Genomic DNA, 20873 nt, shown 5'->3' with positions numbered 1-20873 from the left:
ATTAATTTTTTCACTTAAGATTCTAAAGTCGTCATAATCTGGGCTTCCTGCAAGCCATTTCCAAGCAGTGCCTAATATTTTAATTGAGCGTTTATTTTTATTAATTTTTGGTTGTGTTTTTAATTTATCCAAATTGTTCTGGATGTTTTCAACTTCGTGTTTTAGGAAAGGAAGGAGTGGGTTAGTGTTAATTATTTTTTGCTGTATGGTAGTGTTAAGGTAGTCTAAGGTCTCTTGGTATTCGTCTAAGTTAATAACGTGTACGATCCTATATGTTCCAGTTTGCAGTCTTGTTCATCCTGTATTAAATGTAACTAATTGTGCGTTCGTATAGTCAATTATTCGAAATCCTGCGTTTGTCATTTGAAAATATAATCTAAATTGGGAATATAGAAAAGGGGACAAAAAATTTGTTTTAGGTCCTTATATTGGCTTTGTATACTGTCCGTCCTGTTTCTGTTATGACTACACTTCCTTTGTCTTCCTTAACAATTTCTTTTCTATATCTAGCAGTTAGTTTCGATCCTAAGCGTTTATTGATTTTTACATATATTGCATCACCTGGAGAATAAGTTTTTTGTGGGTTCCTTTTTTTATTATGTGATTCCAAATCTTTTGTTTGTTTCTGTCTGAGTGCTTCTATGTTTTCCTGTCTAGCAATTTCATATTGTTCTGGGGTTGTTGAAACTCTTCTTCCAAAGAATACTTCAATCGGTCTTTTCCCTGTTGTTGAGTGGATGGAGTAGTTGTATTCATATACTGATCTGTCAAGAAGTTCTATGAAGGATCTGTGAATTCGGTCTGTTTTCAGACATCTCATTATTTCAGAAAGAGTAGAATGAAAACGTTCTACTTGTCCGTTTACTGTACTGGCATATGGTGGGGTTTTATACACTTGAATGCCCAATTGGTCTTCAAGCATGAAATAGATTGATGCAGAATTAAGAGATTTCTCATTGTCTACTATTATGTGTTTGGGTACGCCGAAGGCGAAAATGATTTGTCTCAACGGCTCTCTGATGTCTTCTATTGCTTTGGATTGTATGATCCTCGTTTGCGCGTATTTAGAAAATTTATCTACTGCTGTGAGAACTAGATTTTTTTCGGTTCTGTATATGTCTATGTGGATTATTTCACCTGGGTATTGTGGGATAGGTGTTTCAGCTAATTGAGGTTTGTTTGGGTGACGGTCGTATTTGTATTCCTTCCGTCTATTCGTTCGCTAAACAGTCTGTCAACTAGTTGTGTCACATATTGGTCCATAGACCTCTGGTTCGCTACTGTTGGGGGGTTGGGGGCGTTTAGGACAGGGGGTCTAATTAGGTTTTCGGGGTTGGTCATATTTTTTTCTAATTTAGATATTACTTTTTCTTAGATTGTAAAAAATTCTTTGCAATTGTAGAAATTTCCTTAAATTTGTCTAAAATGTTTTACAGATTTTCTAATCTAATCTCTTTTTTTCTTCAAATTTTAAATAATTTTATTTTAATCAATTACATAAAGTTTCAGTTTTCCTGATATATTTTTTTTTCACTTCTGTATGTAAATTTAGTTTTAGTTATTGAATTTTTTTTTTTTTTTTTGATCACTTTCACTTCTTAATTCTAATTTTAATATATTATATTTCTAATGAAATTTTAATAAAAAAAAAAATTTTAGTGTGTCTTACATTATTAGTAGGAATATCATCCTTTCTGGAACCTCGGGCCGCTCGTGTTTGCTTCCACTCCCCTTTTGCTGCTCTACTCAGGTGCCTCGTTTCCCGTGGATTTTTTTGTTGGTTGGACCAGTAGATGTCTCCTCCTTTTTTTCGCTGCAGGCTATCCTTGTAGTCCGAGTTACGCGATTTGGAAGTTGTCCTCGGTCGGTTGTCCTGCGGTTACGGGTGATTATCTGCGGCGGGCTGCTTTAGGCCGACTTATGCGGAGAAAATATTTTTTTTTATTATTTTCACACTCGTTTTTTTTTTACCGATTGCGGCGGGCTACTTTAGGCCGACTTATGCAATTTTTACTGGGACGTTTACCGACTGATCCTTTTGACACTACTGGTCCCTGCTCGGGCGCCAGTTAATAAATCATAGATTTATTTTAGTTTTTAAAAAAGCTAGCGGACTTGTGTCCGCTTTTGACTTTATTAAAGTGAATCAAACTTAAGATTAATTACATTATATTTCTTACTTCTACATTACACCTATAATGGTCATCAATGTGCTGACTGTTGTTGACTCGTACAATATGCTGACTGTTGTTGACCCGTATTGATTGGTAATTTGCTGATCGTTGCTTACGCAACTGGGTTGAAGCGTCAGCGGTTATGCTGATGCGCGTGCAGGGTAGTTGACCATTGTTAAGTGTCAATTTTGTTGAAATTTTGTAAGTTGTTGCGTTAACTTATATGCGTATATTTGTGTGTCAACCCGCTTTGCATAGACATCGCTGTTATCAATATGAAAATTTTGATAACTTTACACGCAAATATTTCATGAACAAATTAACCAATTTTAATTTTTATAATTTTCCGGAAATATGCTCATCAAAACCTTTCTTTTGATACATATTTCATATCTGTACGTGTTGTAGTTTAGTCAGAATAAGCGCCATGTTTTAAAATAATACTATAGATACTATAGAAGAAGATAGAAGAAGAAGATTATTGCGATCACAACAAAATTCTGAAAAAAATTCGCAGCAACCGTTGGGACTATGTTCATGAATACATATGTATTTATTAGTAAGGATAACAAAGCAAAACAATTATTGAGAATCCAAATGTATACAATGCTGTGCTCATTAGAAAGAGAGCTAAACAAAGCAAACGTACTCATATACATATATGCGTATATTTGTGTGTCAACCCGCTTTGCATAGATATCGCTGTTATCAATATGAAAATTTTGATAACTTTACACGCAAATATTTCATGAACTAATTAACCAATTTTAATTTTTATAATTTTCCGGAAATATGCTCATCAAAACCTTTCTTTTGATATATATTTCATATCTGTACGTGTTGTAGTTTAGTCAGAATAAGCGCCATGTTTTAAAATAATACTATAGATTATAAGATTATATTATATTAATTTTTATCGGTATGGGAAATTTAAAAACGCTGTGAGCAGTTCGCCCGCCTGGCAACAAAATTGAAGCTATACCTGTCCAAGCTACGGTAATCACTGTTTCTCCAATACCACGAATATAGTGAGTAAGAGTTTTATATAGAAATGTTTTTCCAGAGCCACCAGGTCCATCAATAAAAACAGCTTTAACAGATATGCCCTCATCATTTAGCATTGTACATACTTCGTCAAAAATGTGTTTTTGTTCTCGATTAAGCTGTTTGTGCGCAAATCAAATCGACTTTAATGTCAGTTGTTAAAGTTGTAAGGTTGTCTGCAAAAGAAACTTCCGGCAAACCAAAATGTTTTAAAGATGTATTGTGGGAAAGTATTGTAAAATTTGATTAATTTCCCGCAACGCCAATATTTCACTTTCTACTACATTATTATCTCTTACAAAATCTTCAATAAAATATTCTTTAAATGTTGGCCAAAGTTCAAGGGGCGAAGTAGGTTCTCCAAACACGCAAATCATGGCAAAAATACGTCTTAACTGTGAGGGTATTTTGAAGGTAGAAACTTCTGTCAAAACAGCAACCCATTCCCAGTTATCCACTAATAGCTTTCGTTTGACGGTGGAAGTCGTTATGTCATCAAAATTAATGCAGCTACTAACAGGTTGTTCAACGATCTGAATACTTGCACAATCATATCCTTTATAGATATATTTATGTAGGTACTTAACACTTTTGATTGAAGAACATATTTCAACATTGATGTGAGCGGCGTATTTTTTTGTTAAGTATTTATTATATGGTACGATCCATCGATTATCTAATTCAATTTGGTTTTGATTGACTCGAACTAAAACTTTGCTCCCGTCATCGCGGCGACGATACTGGGGATACCCATTGACATCTTGCAAAGTAACTTCTTGAAATAGTTTTGGATATTCTTTTGTGCATTCTCCAGATTCAGACATGCAAGGCGATGAAGGATTAAGTGGGCCACATGGACCATGCACCATACATTTTAAAACAATTTCATGAAGTTCAGGCTCAGTTTCTTTATTCGGAATTTCAGCACAAACAGCCAAGTCTATATTAGAAGCATCAATAATGACATCTGCATCATGAAGAGCAACCAAAATATGTGCATGCGGTAGACCTCTTTTTTGAAATTCTATTACGTATAGAAAATATTTCACCCTTCCAAATACATGCTTTTTTGAAATATCATTTAAAAGATCTTTTAGTTTTTGCTTAAAAACTCGCGCTATTAACTCAGGACGCATTTGGGGTACTTGATACTGTTCAATGTTTTGAGTTATCTCAGGCCATTTTGGATTAGAGGTAAAAGTTATGAAAAGTGACGGCTTTCCATGTTTTCTAACAATAGCCATGGCATCTTGGTAATGCATATTCATATTGCGAGGTGAGCCTGGAAAACTGGAAGGCAGAACGACAATGCGACCAGGGCGTGCATTTTCTAGTTCTGCTTGACGCATAACATAATCGTGTAAGCCAGCATATGTTTCAACTCGAAGCTGATGTTGGTGATTACGCAAAAACGCCAACCTTGCACCCTCTATTCTAACGTACTGATCAACTAAATATTGTTGCCAAAGTTTACCTGAAGCATGAAGTAAGCTGAAACCTTCTCGAATCGACATTCGATATCCAACGAATTGCAACTGTGTGACCCTGAACCTGCGACTTGTTCTGTATTCTTGCTCATGTAGTAGTGCTTCGTCGTATCCTGGCTCACCATAGGGAAATAAAAGAGGGTAAACCAAGGGATCGCATAATCTATGTAAATTGAAATCGTGGTGCAATACTGTGTTTCTGAGCTGTGAGAAAATACTCTTAAATCAGGGCTTGCCGGTGGTTCACCATCCTCAGTTGTGAAAACGGCTGCAATTTCTGAGCAGTTAGGCAAATTATAACGCCGATTCGCATGACTACTGAAGAAAATCATGTTCACTTTGTGCGGGACTCGATTTGCCTGTCGTGCCCTCTGTTCCTCCTCGCGTTCAACTTGTGCCATAAATTTATACTGACGGGCTAAGGGATTCACGGTTGATATCATCTCGTGTAGGCATTTCATCAAGGAACTATCGCAATTTGCATTCCTTTGTAGTCGAATGTCAGTGGCTTGGTCAGTATCAAGTATATAAAGCTGTGCGTATAATGAGTTTGAATCATTATTAGCATGAAGAGGACCCACTCGATGGTAAATTGATCCATGTATCCGAAAACAATAAGGGCCACGTCCTGGTGGCCACGTCCTCTACAATTTTAGCTTCAAAAGATGCAAAAGCGAATGAGCTATTTATTTGTCTTATATTCTCTAAGTAATGGGACCGGAAAGAGTTCAAATTATTTTCAAAAACCCTTTCCAAAAAATCAGGTATGCGAGGTATCGGTATCTGCACTTTCCCACCGTGGCAGCATGTAAGGAATTGATTTCTTCCCAATAAAAATTTTTTCTTTATCAAGTTTACTAAAGTTTTTCAATAATGGAAAGTTACCTTTTTACATTTAAAATGTTTAGTATTGCAATGCAAACATATACTGGTTAAACCACCAAGCGTGTTATATTCTGCATTAAATGCTGGATCTAGAGCTTTTTTGTATGTACTTGTGCTTGCATGAATACGGACCTAAAAAACATGAAATCGTTTAAAACATATATTATATGAAGCGGAAGCAAAGAGATGTAAGTTTTCAACAAAAACCGATTTAAGCGCACAACCACTTTGTTAAAACTCTATCTTATTTGAAGGATAGACATGTACTCTTTCCTAGTACGACACACCGCGTGCCAAATGCCAAAAGGGCGTTTACAGCAAGTAGATGGATCCATGCCAAAAGCGTATCAAATAAAAAACTAATTTGTCTCTCTCTCTTCATTTTTTAAAACTATTTAAAATTTTGAGTTTTGCAAAAAGGATCAAGCGGACACAAAATTTTTAAATAATATACATACATACGTTTATATATTGTAGATCAATTGTACCATATATGAACGAAAACAAAAGTGGATGCTTCTACCAATCATATCCAATACGTGACGTTTCAAACATTTATCACTTACTTACCTGCTCTATTCCTCCACTTAAAGTAGGAACTCTTCTACGAACTCTTCTTGGGCGTCCTCTAGGCATATTTTAAAATTAAATATGTATGTATGCACTTTTTTCTCAAAATAAATTCTATTTTGCGTCTGCCCAAAACTCTTACTAATTTGCACTGTTACCGTTGTTTTAAGTGAACTGACAAATTTCAAGTAAATTGTCAATTTATACCACATCATGGCAATACCATCACAACAAAATTTTGAAAAAAATTCGCAGCAACCGTTGGGACTATGTTCATGAATACATATGTATTTATTAGTAAGGATAACAAAACAAAACAATTATTGAGAATCCAAATGTATACAATGCTGTGCTCATTAGAAAGAGAGCTAAACAAAGCAAACGTACTCATATATACATATGTGTTTGTGTGTCATCCCGCTTTGCATAGACATCGCTGTTATCAATATGAAAATTTTGATAACTTTACACGCAAATATTTCATGAACAAATTAATCAATTTTAATTTTTATAATTTTCCGGAAATATGCTCATCAAAACCTTTCTTTTGATATATAATATATTTCATATATGTACATATTGTAGTTAAGTCAGAATAAGCGCCATGTTTTAAAATAATAAAATAATACTATAGAAGAAGATAGAAGAAGAAGATTATTGCGATCACAACAAAATTCTGAAAAAAATTCGCAGCAGCCGTTGGGACTATGTTCATGAATACATATGTATTTATTAGTAAGGATAACAAAGCAAAACAATTATTGAGAATCCAAATGTATACAATGCTGTGCTCATTAAAAAGGGAGCTAAACAAAGCAAACGTACTCATATACATATAAGTTAATAAATCATAGATTTATTTTAGTTTTTAAAAAAGCTAGCGGACTTGTGTCCGCTTTTGACTTTATTAAAGTGAATCAAACTTAAGATTAATTACATTATATTTCTTACTTCTACATTACACCTATAATGGTCATCAATGTACTGACTGTTGTTGACTCGTACAATATGCTGACTGTTGTTGACCCGTATTGATTGGTAATTTGCTGATCGTTGCTTACGCAACTGGGTTGAAGCGTCAGCGGTTATGCTGATGCGCGTGCAGGGTAGTTGACCATTGTTAAGTGTCAACTTTGTTGAAATTTTGTAAGTTGTTGCGTTAACTCTTCCCCTCTTAAAAGCGATCGTCCTCGAGCGTTACGTGTTGTAGTTGAAATATGGTGCTGTACTATTCGTGTGGTCATCGTATTCTGTTGACTGTGTGTTAGCCTCTTCTTGTGTAGTTTTCATTCTCTCCAATGGTATTTGTTTTACGTATTTTCCGATTAATTTATTTTCCTTTATTGGTCTAAATTTCATCATTAGCCCTATTATTAGAACCAGTAATAGGCTGGATACGCCAAAATTTGTTACTGTTGATATTAAGGTTCTTCTTTTTGCTTCTTCGATGTGCTTAAGGTTTTTTAAATGCAATTCCTTCATCATTTCAAGACTTAGAATTTCTTCCTCTGGGTTTATTGTATTGCTGGGCTGGAGAATAGCAGGAAGTGGGTTGTTTGCTGATATTCCGTTGAAAATGTATTGCTGGTTGTCGATGATAACTGTGGAATTTTGGAATTGGATCGCATATGATCCACTGAGTCGCATTTCTTCATTGTCCAATGTGACTGACCCTTCATATTGGTTTAAAAATAGTATTCCTGGTAAAATGGCTTCTATTGCGGATACGTGTTGGTTGTTGATTGTTGTACAGTTAGCTGGATGACTGTTGAGTAGGTTTGGTATGCACGAGGAGTTGCTTATGTCAATAATGTCCTTATCATTACATATTTCTAATGTGTTATGCTTTTCGCACTCATTTCTTTTTCCAAATATTTTATTTTCACATATTAAAATTTTTTCGAATTGTATTTTATTTATTTTGTTTCCCTTTTTTATTGGTTTTATTAGTAATGATTCGCATGTATTTTTATTGGTTAAGGGAATATTTACTACATATAATATTACTGAGTTATTTGAAGCTACATTAACGTTAGAAAATTCTAAGGCTTCGTCTATATTATTAAAGGGGTTATTTTGATTTTCATGAATGCTTTTCATTAAATTTATTTCATTATTTGAAAAAATGTAAGAATTTACTGTGCCTATTTTTGCCCAATGAATGGCGTAATTTATGTTAGCAATATCTTCCTTTATTATATCTAGCTTATACTTAATATTAACAGCTACATTATGCTGTATGTTTTCATTATCTTTTAATGCACTTAGTATTTTATTAGATTGTTCTGTAATGTTTTTTATTCTTTCACTTAGTACTCTATTTATAATTATTTGATCATTACTGTTTTCCAATGCATTATTAATTTTTTCACTTAAGATTCTAAAGTCGTCATAATCTGGGCTTCCTGCAAGCCATTTCCAAGCAGTGCCTAATATTTTAATTGAGCGTTTATTTTTATTAATTTTTGGTTGTGTTTTTAATTTATCCAAATTGTTCTGGATGTTTTCAACTTCGTGTTTTAGGAAAGGAAGGAGTGGGTTAGTGTTAATTATTTTTTGCTGTATGGTAGTGTTAAGGTAGTCTAAGGTCTCTTGGTATTCGTCTAAGTTAATAACGTGTACGATCCTATATGTTCCAGTTTGCAGTCTTGTTCATCCTGTATTAAATGTAACTAATTGTGCGTTCGTATAGTCAATTATTCGAAATCCTGCGTTTGTCATTTGAAAATATAATCTAAATTGGGAATATAGAAAAGGGGACAAAAAATTTGTTTTAGGTCCTTATATTGGCTTTGTATACTGTCCGTCCTGTTTCTGTTATGACTACACTTCCTTTGTCTTCCTTAACAATTTCTTTTCTATATCTAGCAGTTAGTTTCGATCCTAAGCGTTTATTGATTTTTACATATATTGCATCACCTGGAGAATAAGTTTTTTGTGGGTTCCTTTTTTTATTATGTGATTCCAAATCTTTTGTTTGTTTCTGTCTGAGTGCTTCTATGTTTTCCTGTCTAGCAATTTCATATTGTTCTGGGGTTGTTGAAACTCTTCTTCCAAAGAATACTTCAATCGGTCTTTTCCCTGTTGTTGAGTGGATGGAGTAGTTGTATTCATATACTGATCTGTCAAGAAGTTCTATGAAGGATCTGTGAATTCGGTCTGTTTTCAGACATCTCATTATTTCAGAAAGAGTAGAATGAAAACGTTCTACTTGTCCGTTTACTGTACTGGCATATGGTGGGGTTTTATACACTTGAATGCCCAATTGGTCTTCAAGCATGAAATAGATTGATGCAGAATTAAGAGATTTCTCATTGTCTACTATTATGTGTTTGGGTACGCCGAAGGCGAAAATGATTTGTCTCAACGGCTCTCTGATGTCTTCTATTGCTTTGGATTGTATGATCCTCGTTTGCGCGTATTTAGAAAATTTATCTACTGCTGTGAGAACTAGATTTTTTTCGGTTCTGTATATGTCTATGTGGATTATTTCACCTGGGTATTGTGGGATAGGTGTTTCAGCTAATTGAGGTTTGTTTGGGTGACGGTCGTATTTGTATTCCTTCCGTCTATTCGTTCGCTAAACAGTCTGTCAACTAGTTGTGTCACATATTGGTCCATAGACCTCTGGTTCGCTACTGTTGGGGGGTTGGGGGCGTTTAGGACAGGGGGTCTAATTAGGTTTTCGGGGTTGGTCATATTTTTTTCTAATTTAGATATTACTTTTTCTTAGATTGTAAAAAATTCTTTGCAATTGTAGAAATTTCCTTAAATTTGTCTAAAATGTTTTACAGATTTTCTAATCTAATCTCTTTTTTTCTTCAAATTTTAAATAATTTTATTTTAATCAATTACATAAAGTTTCAGTTTTCCTGATATATTTTTTTTTCACTTCTGTATGTAAATTTAGTTTTAGTTATTGAATTTTTTTTTTTTTTTTTGATCACTTTCACTTCTTAATTCTAATTTTAATATATTATATTTCTAATGAAATTTTAATAAAAAAAAAAATTTTAGTGTGTCTTACATTATTAGTAGGAATATCATCCTTTCTGGAACCTCGGGCCGCTCGTGTTTGCTTCCACTCCCCTTTTGCTGCTCTACTCAGGTGCCTCGTTTCCCGTGGATTTTTTTGTTGGTTGGACCAGTAGATGTCTCCTCCTTTTTTTCGCTGCAGGCTATCCTTGTAGTCCGAGTTACGCGATTTGGAAGTTGTCCTCGGTCGGTTGTCCTGCGGTTACGGGTGATTATCTGCGGCGGGCTGCTTTAGGCCGACTTATGCGGAGAAAATATTTTTTTTTATTATTTTCACACTCGTTTTTTTTTTACCGATTGCGGCGGGCTACTTTAGGCCGACTTATGCAATTTTTACTGGGACGTTTACCGACTGATCCTTTTGACACTACTGGTCCCTGCTCGGGCGCCAGTTAATAAATCATAGATTTATTTTAGTTTTTAAAAAAGCTAGCGGACTTGTGTCCGCTTTTGACTTTATTAAAGTGAATCAAACTTAAGATTAATTACATTATATTTCTTACTTCTACATTACACCTATAATGGTCATCAATGTGCTGACTGTTGTTGACTCGTACAATATGCTGACTGTTGTTGACCCGTATTGATTGGTAATTTGCTGATCGTTGCTTACGCAACTGGGTTGAAGCGTCAGCGGTTATGCTGATGCGCGTGCAGGGTAGTTGACCATTGTTAAGTGTCAATTTTGTTGAAATTTTGTAAGTTGTTGCGTTAACTTATATGCGTATATTTGTGTGTCAACCCGCTTTGCATAGACATCGCTGTTATCAATATGAAAATTTTGATAACTTTACACGCAAATATTTCATGAACAAATTAACCAATTTTAATTTTTATAATTTTCCGGAAATATGCTCATCAAAACCTTTCTTTTGATACATATTTCATATCTGTACGTGTTGTAGTTTAGTCAGAATAAGCGCCATGTTTTAAAATAATACTATAGACTAGTATGTAACCCCCGAAAATCGGGTGGGCTTTTTTCCCACGGAAAGTAAACAGCATATGTGACACTTTTATATATTAAAAGTTATGATGATTAGAAAAGTGTATATTTTTATTCATATGTAATACCTATGCAAGAACTTATGCATGCCTATAACATTTTTAAAATTTTGTTCAGTTAAATGAGTAATTTTCTTTTTTAAATTACTTCATTATAAACTACATTCAACGTGAGGTTTTCGTTATTGCCCATTTGAACGCGTATATTTTCCCAGGATCTAACCCGGCTTAACGCAACATAAAGTTGGCCGTGGGCAAAGCAATCCTCCTTTAAATGAAGCCCCACCCTTGATAATGTTCGCCCCTGGGCCTTATTTATAGTTATGGCGAAGGCTATTATAATTGGAAATTGGCGACGCTTCAACGTAAAGGGAAGTGTGGTTTCGCTCGGCTGCAAATTTATACGAGGCAATAGAAATCGCCTTCCCTGAGCCTCTCCGCATAACACTTCCGCGTGCAAGCAATTCGGATGCATTTCTTTTACGATAAGTCGTGTGCCATTCACCAATCCTTCTGCTGGGCTTAAATTGCGAATCAACATTATCACTGTTCCAATTTTCAATTGAAGCTTATGCGGCGGAGTTCCACTAAAATTGAGGGAGTGTAAAAATTCCACTGGGAATCTTTCCTGATCTTGTGAATCTTGTGAAACAATCGTATCAGCGCTGAGATATGTACGCTCTTGACCAGGTAGCATATCGACTATACTCGAGTTTATGATGGCACATTGATCATTTTTTGGACATAATATGGCTCGGTCTTTTAAATTATCAATTTCTATTATTGCATTATTTGGTTGGAAACCCCAGTCAATGAGGTTTCCGTTTTTTAAAAGAATTTGATCAGGAATTTTTACTCTTGATACATTGTCTTGCCCTTCACCGTGTCCTATGCGCAAAAGAAAATTACAATAGTCGGGTTCTTGACTACGCATATTGATTGTGAGCTTAAATGATTTAAAAAATTTCCACAAAGAGCAACGTTTTAAACAATTATCAACTAAGCCAGTTCGCGTACTTCTCGGTACCACAGGCAAAACTTGCCTAAAGTCTCCACCCAGAATAATAATTTTCCCACCAAAAGGCGTTTCATTTTGGTGAATATCGCGCAAAAGACGATCTAAACACAACAGAGCTCTGCCAGGTACCATGCTAGCTTCATCCCAAATAATAGCTTTTGCTGCCTTTAATGCCTGACCAACTTTAGTGTTTGGTTTTACCAAAGAAACTGACGATTCAGTCAACGGTATGGGAAATTTAAAAACGCTGTGAGCAGTTCGCCCGCCTGGCAACAAAATTGAAGCTATACCTGTCCAAGCTACGGTAATCACTGTTTCTCCAATACCACAAATATAGTGAGTAAGAGTTGTATATAGAAATGTTTTTCCAGAGCCACCAGGTCCATCAATAAAAACAGCTTTAACAGATATACCCTCATCATTTAGCATTGTACACACTTCGTTAAAAATGTGTTTTTGTTCTCGATTAAGCTGATCTTTTAATGTTTGTGCGCATATCAAATCGACTTCAATGTCAGTTGTTAAAGTTGTAAGGTTGTCTGCAAAAGAAACTTCCGGCAAACCAAAATGTTTTAAAGATGTATTGTGGGAAAGTATTGCAAAATTTGATTAATTTCCCGCAACGCCAATATTTCACTTTCTACAACATTATTACCTCTTACAAAATCTTCAATAAAATATTCTTTAAATGTTGTCCAAAGTTCAAGGGGCGAAGTAGGTTCTCCAAACACGCAAATCATGGCAAAAATACGTCTTAACTGTGAGGGCATTTTGAAGGTAGAAACTTCTGTCAAAACAGCAACCCATTCCGAGTTATCCACTAATAGCTTTCGTTTGACGGCCGATTCCCAAAAAGAAGAGAGGAGCTCATTACCAACTGTCAATAAATCATTGTATGATTTAGGACCCTTTATGGAAACTAACAGTAAACGTAATGTATAAATTCTGCCTATTGCGTTGGCTAAATTTTATCTTCTCTGCCACGAACGTGAGCCTTGTTGCCAAGTGCAATGTTCAGGAATTTCTTGGTAAGTCAATGTATTAGCAAAAGTATCTATTGTATTCAGCTTAAAGTACGCAGTAAGTGTAGTGTCTCGGAATTCCGTAATCGCTTCTGCTATAATAGCCCTGTCTTCACGAAAGTAAATATTTTGTAAATTTGGAAGGTGTACCGCAAGAGGTTTTACTGTGTGTGATTTTTCCTGCATTGGAAATTCAAAAAGTCTCCAACACGCTTCTGGTGCGCTTACATACCTAGCATCTACAAAAGTCGTTATCTCATCAAAATTAATGCAGTTACTACCAGGTTGTTCAATGATCCCTTTATAGATATATTTATGTAGGTACTTAACACTTTTGATTGAAGAACATATTTCAACATTGATGTGAGCGGCATATTTTTTTGTTAAGTATTTATTATATGGTACGATCCATCGATTATCTAATTCAATTTGGTTTTGATTGACTCGAACTAAAACTTTGCTCCCGTCATCGCGGCGACGATACTGGGGATACCCATTGACATCTTGCAAAGTAACTTCTTTAAATAGTTTTGGATATTTTTTTGTGCATTCTCCAGATTCAGACATGCAAGGCGATGAAGGATTAAGTGGGCCACATGGACCATGCACCATACATTTTAAAACAATTTCATGAAGTTCAGGCTCAGTTTCTTTATTCGGAATTTCAGCACAAACAGCCAAGTCTATATTAGAAGCATCAATAATGGCATCTGCATCATGAAGAGCAACCAAAATATGTGCATGCGGTAGACCTCTTTTTTGAAATTCTATTACGTATAGAAAATATTTCACCCTTCCAAATACATGCTTTTTTGAAATATCATTTAAAAGATCTTTTAGTTTTTGCTTAAAAACTCGCGCTATTAACTCAGGACGCATTTGGGGTACTTGATACTGTTCAATGTTTTGAGTTATCTCAGGCCATTTTGGATTAGAGGTAAAAGTTATGAAAAGTGACGGCTTTCCATGTTTTCTAACAATAGCCATGGCATCTTGGTAATGCATATTCATATTGCGAGGTGAGCCTGGAAAACTGGAAGGCAGAACGACAATGCGACCAGGGCGTGCATTTTCTAGTTCTGCTTGACGCATAACATAATCGTGTAAGCCAGCATATGTTTCAACTCGAAGCTGATGTTGGTGATTACGCAAAAACGCCAACCTTGCACTCTCTATTCTAACGTACTGATCAACTAAATATTGTTGCCAAAGTTTACCTGAAGCATGAAGTAAGCTGAAACCTTCTCGAATCGCCATTCGATATCCAACGAATTGCAACTGTGTGACCCTGAACCTGCGACTTGTTCTGTATTCTTGCTCATGTAGTAGTGCTTCGTCGTATCCTGGCTCACCATAGGGAAATAAAAGAGGGTAAACCAAGGGATCGCATAATCTATATTATGTAAAGTTGAAATCGTGGTGCAATACTTTGTTTCTGAGCTGTGAGAAAATACTCTTAAATCAGGGCTTGCCGGTGGTTCACCATCCTCAGTTGTGAAAACGGCTGCAATTTCTGAGCAGTTAGGCAAATTATAACGCCGCTTCGCATGACTACTGAAGAAAATCATGTTCACTTTGTGCGGAACTCGATTTGCCTGTCGTGCCCTCTATTCCTCCTCGCGTTCAACTTGTGCCATAAATTTATACTGACGGGCTAAGGGATTCACGGTTGATATCATCTCGTGTAGGCATTTCATCAAGGAACTATCGCAATTTGCATTCCTTTGTAGTCGAATGTCAGTGGCTTGGTCAGTATCAAGTACATAAAGCTGTGCGTATAATGAGTTTGAATCATTATTAGCATGAAGAGGACCCACTCGATGGTAAATTGATCCATGTATCCGAAAACAATAAGGGCCACGTCCTGGTGGCTCTACAATTTTAGCTTCAAAAGATGCAAAAGCGAATGAGCTATTTATTTGTCTTATATTCTCTAAGTAATGGGACCGGAAAGAGTTCAAATTATTTTCAAAAACCCTTTCCAAAAAATCAGGTATGCGAGGTATCGGTATCTGCACTTTCCCACCGTGGCAGCATGTAAGGAATTGATTTCTTCCCTATAAAAAATTTTTCTTTATCAAGTTTACCAAAGTTTTTCAATAATGGAAAGTTACCTTTTCACATTTAAAATGTTTAGCATTGCAATGCAAACATATACTGGTTAAACCACCAAGCGTGTTATATTCTGCATTAAATGCTGGATCTAGAGCTTTTTTGTATGTACTTGTGCTTGCATGAATACGGACCTAAAAAACATGAAATCATTTAAAACATATATTATATGAAGCGGAAGCAAAGAGATGTAAGTTTTCAACAAAAACCGATTTAAGCGCACAACCACTTTGTTAAAACTCTATCTTATTTGAAGGATAGACATGTACTCTTTTCTAGTACGACACACCGCGTGCCAAATGCCAAAAGGGCGTTTACAGCAAGTAGATGGATCCATGCCAAAAGCGTATCAAATAAAAAACTAATTTGTCTCTCTCTCTTCATTTTTTAAAACTATTTAAAATTTTGAGTTTTGCAAAAAGGATCAAGCGGACACAAAATTTTTAAATACATACATACGTTTATATATTGTAGATCAATTGTACCATATATGAACGAAAAGCAAAGTGAATGCTTCTACCAATCATATCCAATACGTGACGTTTCAAACATTTATCACTTACTTACCTGCTCTATTCCTCCACTTAAAGTAGGAACTCTTCTACGAACTCTTCTTGGGCATCCTCTAGGCATATTTTAAAATTAAATATGTATGTATGTACTTTTTTCTCAAAATAAATTCTATTTTGCGTCTGTCCAAAACTCTTACTAATTTGCACTGTTACCGTTGTTTTAAGTGAACTGACAAATTTCAAGTAAATTGTCAATTTATACCACATCATGGCAATACCATCACAACAAAATTTTGAAAAAAATTCGCAGCAACCGTTGGGACTATGTTCATGAATACATATGTATTTATTAGTAAGGATAACAAAACAAAACAATTATTGAGAATCCAAATGTATACAATGCTGTGCTCATTAGAAAGAGAGCTAAACAAAGCAAACGTACTCATATATACATATGCGTTTGTGAGTCATCCCGCTTTGCATAGACATCGCTGTTATCAATATGAAAATTTTGATAACTTTACACGCAAATATTTCATGAACAAATTAACCAATTTTAATTTTTATAATTTTCCGGAAATATGCTCATCAAAACCTTTCTTTTCATATATAATATATTTCATATGGGGAGGTTGGCAACTCTGCATGGTGACAGTCGTGTAACTTGTGCGCTCCTATAAAAGTTTTGATTTTACCACGGATATTCTGAGATATAAATAAGCTCTGGCAGTTGTAGCGGAAGTGGTACTGGTGGTGATTGCATTTGTAAGGCGAAACGTTTGTACGAGTGAGTTGGAATTGAGATTAGCCTGGTGGTGTTTCTTTTGGTGTTCCTTTTGTTCACTTCTTCGCGCGGATCAGTGTCCTAGTAACTGGAAGGAGAAGCGACGTCTAGCGGAAGGATCAAATACCGAAACAATCTTTTGGTTCGTGCATTAGATAAATGAGTGTTCAGACAATTGGAAGGTGAAGCGACATCTGGCGGAAGGACATCATCCCAAAACGATTTCTGGGTTGGTGTATTAGCTAAAGGAGGTGAAATACCATCCTATAAAGGTTGAAGGCGCAACTTAGCATCCTGGAGAAAAGAAAAGCTGACCAGCTGTCCCCAATGGACACTAAAAACCAAACCTCAAAAATGCACAAAATGAGTATCCAAAAAGTTGGTGATTTGGATGTAGAAACTCTTAAGCTTATAATCAAAGAGAGTAACAATGAGATGCTTGAAAAATTAAATGAATTAAGTAGTGGTGTGGCGGAGCTAAAGAAACAAAATGAATACTTATCGCAGGAGATCGAAAAAATTAAAGCTGAAAAGAATATGGATAAAATAAGACTCGCCCAGACTCGCCTAACTGTAAGTACATCGACCAAGGAGGCAGTTGATAAAGTGTGCAAGGAAGTACTACAGATAAATGACGCATCAATTGTCAAATCGACAAAGAAAATCTACGAGCGAGATGGAAAAATGACGGTGCTGGCAGAAATCAGATCAGAAAAGGATATCGGAGATATTTTCAAAAAATCAAGTAAGCTTGCGGGTACAACAATCTATGTAGAAAGAGATCTTAATTTAGAGCGGCAACAAGACAAGAAAGTTATGATGCAATTGAAAAAAGATATTATGGCGATTTCCTCTAAACATCGAATTGGCGTCCGAGACGATAGGATGAAAGTAGCAAACAAATGGTTGAGATGGAATAAAGATAAAAAGCTGGTATGTGGCATGGAAGATGCAAATATTACATTGCAACTTTTATATGAAAACAGACTTCAGAACGTTAAAATAGATTATAATATATTGTTAAGTAAAATTATTTCAAAAAATTAGAAAACGTCTGTCATAGCAAAATGATTAGCAAGAATAACCTTAAAAGTATTAGAATTGAAAATAATTTAAAATGTGTACAAATTAAATTTAATATTATTTCCTTTAATGTCAATGGCCTTGAAAACAAATATATCTTCTCTGCGTTTTTCGACTATGTTAAAAAGCATGACGTTTTTGAACTTATAGAGACCCACCTAACCGAAGAGAAAATAAATCAAGCAAATAAATATTTCCCCGAGTTTGACACTTACTGGAAACCAGCAAGTCGTAGCAGCAAATTTGGAAGAGCGTCTGGAGGTTGCGTGTATGGAGTCAAAAAAGAGTTGCAAAAAAAGGGCATACGACATAGTTTCAAAGCCGAAAATGGAGTAGATCTGATAAGATTCCACGTAAAGGATGACATAATCACATTTATACCACTGTATATAAGAGGAGCAGCTTGGCACGAAGAAATTGAGGTTGTTAAGGAATTTTTCAAGGAAAACACAGAGAAGATATCCGTCGTTATGGGAGATCTAAATGTTAGAGTTGGAAATATACAACAAAATATTGAAGACTTGTACACAGCTACATTCTCAGCAGATACTGGAAAAAGGAGCTCAAGAGACGCGGTAATAAATAATAGAGGCAAAAATTTTATGGATTTCTGTGAAGACTATGGTTTAATTATATTGAATGGCAGAACAGCTGGTGATGAGGAAGGTAATTTGACTTACATAAGTGCAGTTGGTAATTCCGTAAACGATATATGCGCAGTTTCCCAAGAAGGTTTGAAATACATTGAAAGATTCGAAGTTGAATCAAAGGTATGGTCTGACCACATGCCAATTAAATTAATATTAAAAACAAATATGGTACTAAACGAATTGGAAAACATCAACTTATTGCCGAAAGTAGTGCTTAAAGGAAAAGATAAGATAAATTATCAATTAAAACTAAACCAATACCTAAATAAGTTTAAAAATGGAGGAGAAATTATGGATCTGAAGAAGCTTGCCGACGTAGTGAAAATGTCAGTGCCACAGTCACCTGCCAGAAATATTAAAATCACTTTTAAAAAAGCATGGTTCAATTTCAAATGTTTTAAGGCTAGGGAGCTATCCTTCAAATATCTGAATGATTTTAGAAAATCTAACATTGAAGACGATAAGCAAAAATATCTAAAAGCAAATCAATTTTATAGAAACGCATGTGAAAAAGCAAAGAAAGAATATTACGAAAAAATTGAAAAACGAATCAACAAAACTGCAAATGCAAAAGAATGGTGGAGTTTAGCGAAGGATATAAGAGGAAAGTCATTTCAAGTTGGTACAAATATCACTGCGAACGATTTTAAATACTATTTTCAAAGCCTACTAAACCAACCGCAATTAACAAAAGACATTTATTACGCAGCTGCGTTATGTAAAGATGAATATCTCGATAAAGATATAACATTTATGGAAGTTGAAAAAACCATTGAAAATGCTAAAACCAATAAAGCGCCAGGAGAAGATAGAATACCTTATGAGCTGCTAAAGTTTGCTTCGCCAGAATTTAAGTTAGAGTTAACAAAGGTATACAACATAATTTTTGAGAGCGGAAGAATCGATGAAACTTTTGAAAAAACGATAATTTTCCCAATTTTTAAGAAGGGAGATGTAAATGCAGCCAGTAACTATCGGGGAATATCGTTTATGAATTCTATCGCAAAGGTGTTAATGGGATTGATAAACGCAAGACTTACTAATTGAGTAGAAAAAAACAACGTGCTCACAGAATTCCAAGCCGGCTTTAGAAGAAACTATTCAACTGTAGATAACATTTATAATCTTGCGTCTATTGTACATCTAAAGTTTAATGAAAATCAAAAAGTTTACGCATATTTTGTTGATTTCAAGGCGGCGTTCGACAGGGTGCCGAGGAGACCGATGATTTATAAACTTCGACAGATGGGAATATCTAGCAAAATAACGAACCTCATAGAAAATATTTACGGTAATACTAGATCGGCGGTTTGGACGGGAAAAGAAGTATCCGACTATTTTGAAACCTGCACTGGTGTGAAACAAGGATGTCTGTTGTCGCCATTATTGTTCATTTTATATCTAAACGATTTGCACGACTATTTAGAAGGTGGTCTATTGGTTGAGGGCATGAATATACGTATTCTCCTTTATGCCGATGATATCGTTCTCCTAGCGGATAACCCTAAAGTCATGCAATCCATGATTAATAAACTGGAGAAATACTGCGCTGAATGGAATATGGAAGTAAACCAAAATAAATCGGAGATGATGGTGTTTAGAAGAGGTGGACGACTTTCCCAGGCTGAAAAATGGTGGTACCAAGGTAAAGAAATTAAATTGGTGGCCGAATATAAATATCTTGGTGTCACTCTCACACCCAAAATGGCATTCGGCAAGCACTTAGAAGCCAGAAATACTTCAGCAAAAGCTAGTATTAATTGCACATGGAACGATTTTTTAGCGAAGCCATTAATTTCATTAAAATCAAAATGGAAGCTGTTCCAAGCGGTATGCAGAGCGATACAAACCTACGCAGCGCAAGTTTGGGGATATGCCTTATACGATGAGGTAAATAAACTTCAACGCTACTTTATTAAAAGAATCCTCAAACTACCCGAGTTCACTCCAAATTATGCAATAACATTAGAAACTAATATAGAAGATAGCCACATGTATTCTTTAGAATTACACATGAAGTATATCTGGAAAACTATTTACAAATATAATTGCAACAGACTCCCACACAAACTAACGCAAGGCATCTTAAATAAAAATGTATTTTGGCTTAAACATCTGAACGACATGGGAATGGAGTTCGGTCTGAAGTTTGAAGAAAACATCACTTCTATAGACTGGCAAGATCGTTGTGTGCAACTTCTTACCGAAATGAGAGTAAAAGATATCAACATGGCAAGGCAAAAAGCACAGTCAAGCGAGAAGCGAATTTATAAACATTTAGACCACTCAAAAGGGGAATCATATATTAAAGAAGATATGCGGCTAGCTGATATTACGACAATTTTCAAAGCAAGATGTGGTTTACTGAAGCTAAATGCAACTACGTATGGAAATGCTCAGAAAATATGCACCCTCTGCAATTTAAACGAGGAAGAAAATATGCAGCACTTCTTAGGAAGATGTCCGGTACTGAAGGAGATCAGAATAAAATA

Source organism: Anastrepha obliqua, chromosome 6, assembly GCF_027943255.1.
Source record: "Anastrepha obliqua isolate idAnaObli1 chromosome 6, idAnaObli1_1.0, whole genome shotgun sequence".
Lineage (NCBI taxonomy): Eukaryota > Metazoa > Arthropoda > Insecta > Diptera > Tephritidae > Anastrepha > Anastrepha obliqua.
Note: the sequence above shows the minus strand (reverse complement) of the source record.